Raw genomic sequence first — 3641 nt, 5'->3', positions numbered from 1 at the left:
AAGACCAAGATAAAGCAAGACCTATGCAACAAGAGTTGTATCTTTTGGGTCTGATAAGGTCAGTGAAATCCCCTCAGGATTTATCCTGAGATCCTATACCTCAGATATGTCTATACTTCAACTGTAACTTCTGTTACAGAGAATCACGATGGAGAATGCAATGATTCAAGTAAAGGAATGACAGATGTGTGATTTCATGCAACCTATTAGGCATGTATTACAAGTTTTGAGAGCATAACTCTAAGTTCTGAGGGTCACACCATCATCAGCACAGGTACCACTCTTGCAGAAATGAAATGCTGACCTTGGGTAAGGGTTCTTAACACGTTATTATAATTTATTGGTTCTCCATTAAAATCTGTCACCAAATGTGGAGCAGAAAAGAGGATGGAATCAATGATGTGACTGCAACAGAAAGAATAATACTATAGGTAGAGGAACCCTAAGTGGCTGGATTGCCAAAGCAATGGTCTTGGTGAAGGGGTGGGCTATAGGAAAACAGGTAGAGGAGAAAGATGCTGTGCAGAAAGAGCTGAGGACCTCAAAGAATGTGAACATTACATGCCATAACATTAATGAAGATTAATAATAACAAGAATGAAAAGGAGAAAGGGGAATTAGAGGAGAGACAGAGGAAGAAGGAAAGGGATTACAAAAAGAAAAAATCTGTGTTATGCACATGCAATAACTCCCAAAGAGGATTGTAAAATACATGTACTCTATACATTTACTAACAAAATTACAAATACATTATAAAAATTAAAAAGAAGTAGTTGATAATGAAACACAACTTACTTGAACACATACTTTGGAAATCAATGGAAAGGATAAAAATTTTCCATCTTCTCTTGGATAGAAGGCTCCACAGTGGTCTGCACTGCCTTTGCAAGCCTGTGTACATATATGACACATGTTAATGGAACCACAAATGGGACCACTGCACCAAGTAAATATTTACCCACTTAGACTGACTCAAAACTTTAAATAGCAATATCATTTCTATTAGTTTCTCTTTCCCTAGTTCTTTCAAAGCTGTCAGAAAGATGGTTAGCAGATCCACAATTATAAGACAGAAATGCATCCTACTTGAGCCACATGTTCATTCATTCATTCTTTCCACATCCAAAAAAGTGATATTGCCAATTACATGGCAGGTGCTTTACCAACATTGAGAACATGGGGCAAATGCACATGTGCCCTCATGTGGCTTATGCATGGTCTAGTGTAGGGGACAGAAAATCAAACAGGCAACAATATGCATAGGTGAAATGTTAAACACAAGGAAGTAAGTGGTAATTCACATAGAAGGGCATAGAGAAAGGGAACCTAAATCTTGTGGCTGTTGTTGTTTTTGCTGCTGCTGCTGCTGCTGCTGCTGCTGCTGCTGCTGGTGCTGCTGCTGATGATGATGATGATGCCTCCGCCACCGCTGCTGCCACTGCCACCACTGATGCTGCTGTTTGAGGAGGGAATAGGGAAAGACAGAGAAAAAAGAGAAGAGCTTTAGGGGAGAGAATGGTAAGAAAAATCTTTCAAGCAAAATAGAGAATAAATAAAAATTCCAGAAACTAGAAAAATAATGTCATAACCAGAATTAACAAATATATTGTTAGAAAATATTTAAAATTTTTTCTAAACAGTTATTCCTCCAACTGAACTTTGTACCTGAATACACAAAAGTTAAATCCTTTTAGCCCAGTAACTATACTTAAAGTATATTATTACAGTTTTGCTTTCAAAAATAGTCATGCTAGAGCAGCTAGAAAAAAAAGTCTGCTCAAGATTCAAAAAAATATCCTAAACATAGGGAGTGTGTGTGTGTGTGTGTGTGTGTGTGTGTGTGTGGTGTCAGAACCAATTCTAGGCTGCTCAGAACCCCAGATCACATAGTCAACTAGATTCATACCAAAACCAACTGACTAAATTTCAGCCAAGACGATGAGAGCATTAAAAGCTGACCAATATCCAAATAATAATTATTTTTGCAAAGTCTGATATATAGGAAAGTATGAGATTAATCCTTACCAAAGATTTTTCAGGGGACAACCATAAGTCAGACACAGAATCATGAAACAGCCACAATTTCCAGGAGATTTTGAGTAGTCAAAACATCAGACTGAGTTAAGTAGAATGCCTATCTGTCTTCTACATCACACAGATATCTTCAGAATGAAGTTTCTAGGTAAATTATCACCTCCATGTCAATTGATAAGTAAATAGTCAGTTGATTATACTGTAGTATGTGCAAGCAAAGGGAACAAAGGGGCCAAGGGCAACCCAGTTCTTTCCCCCTGAACTTAAAAACTAGAGGAGAAAACAAAATGAGGGACTGTATAAATCTATAGGATCTAATGGTCATTTGAAAAATAAACAAATTTTGGTTCTATTCAAAAGACTCTTTTCCAAAATGTTCAACAGTATTAACACAATAATAATCATACCTAAGTTATCTCATTGTGACAATTCTTAAAAATTAGCTGCTTTCAATTTTCCTCTAAGATCCAGCCTAGCTCAGGCCCTGTGAGTGTGTGGGAGAGCTTCCAGCTTCTCTGCGCCTGTGGGAACTCTCTGAACCAAAACCCAGGCACGCCATGTGAGTAAGACGCTGGCATGCCCTTGGGACCCCACAACCCCTCCAGAGCCCCCACATCCAAACCCACCCAGTGAGTGAGAACTTCTGTGACATTCTTGGGACCCCCAGATACAGCCCAAGGCCAGGCCCGGATATTGTGTGGGAGAGCTTCTGCACTCCCCTGTTTCCCCGGGGCCAGGGGCACAACAGAGGGGCACCACAGTTCCAAGGGCTGCAGCAAGCCAGGCATAACTGGATAAACTCAAAATTAATAGCTCTGCACCCAAATTTCACCAGGTGCTAAGGTTATAACTGCACCAAAGCTCTACACCAAAGGTGAGAGGTCAGTGCTATTTGAAATGACAAAGGAGCAAAATGCAATCTCAGGCCTTGAGCCAACCAAAACAAGTGCAGAGAACACTACCTCAACTGAAATGAATGAATTAACAATATCAGAAGTAAAGAAACAACAGCAGAAAGGGATAGAGAAACTCAGAGCTGAATTAATTTCTGAAAAAAAATTGCTCAATTCATAGCATCTAAAGTAAAGAATCAAATACAGAAACATATTGAAGAAACCCAATGCCCACCCAGAACAAATGCAGAGGACCATTGCTCAGCTGCAATGTATTTAATACCATCGCAAGTAAAAAAACAACAGAAGAAAGGTATAGAGGAACTCAGAACAGAATTGATTTCTGAAATAAAAATAGAAATCTTTGAATTCATAGCATCTGAAGTAAAGAATCAAATACAGAAACATATGGAGGAAACCTAATCTGAAAAAAAAAAACTCTGCAGTAAAAGAATTAATAACTGCTTCTAAAGAAGACATTAATAAAAAAGAGATTAGAAAAATGATGCATTCCTTGAATGAGCAATACAGAAAAGAAATAGATTGTATGAAGCAGAGTCAAAGAGATATAGAGGAAATTAAAATCTCAATCACAAGCCTGCAAAATGGTTTGAGTGAAAGTGAAGATAGAGTTTCAGATCTTGAGCATGCTGATGCACCTAGTGAAAAGGTCAGAAAAGATCTCATAAAAACAACTAGGATGCAGGAAAAAAT

Source organism: Octodon degus, unplaced genomic scaffold, assembly GCF_000260255.1.
Source record: "Octodon degus isolate 3935 unplaced genomic scaffold, OctDeg1.0 scaffold00114, whole genome shotgun sequence".
NCBI lineage: Eukaryota > Metazoa > Chordata > Mammalia > Rodentia > Octodontidae > Octodon > Octodon degus.
The sequence above is the reverse complement of the archived record's forward strand: the minus strand, read 5'-3'. Positions refer to the sequence as shown.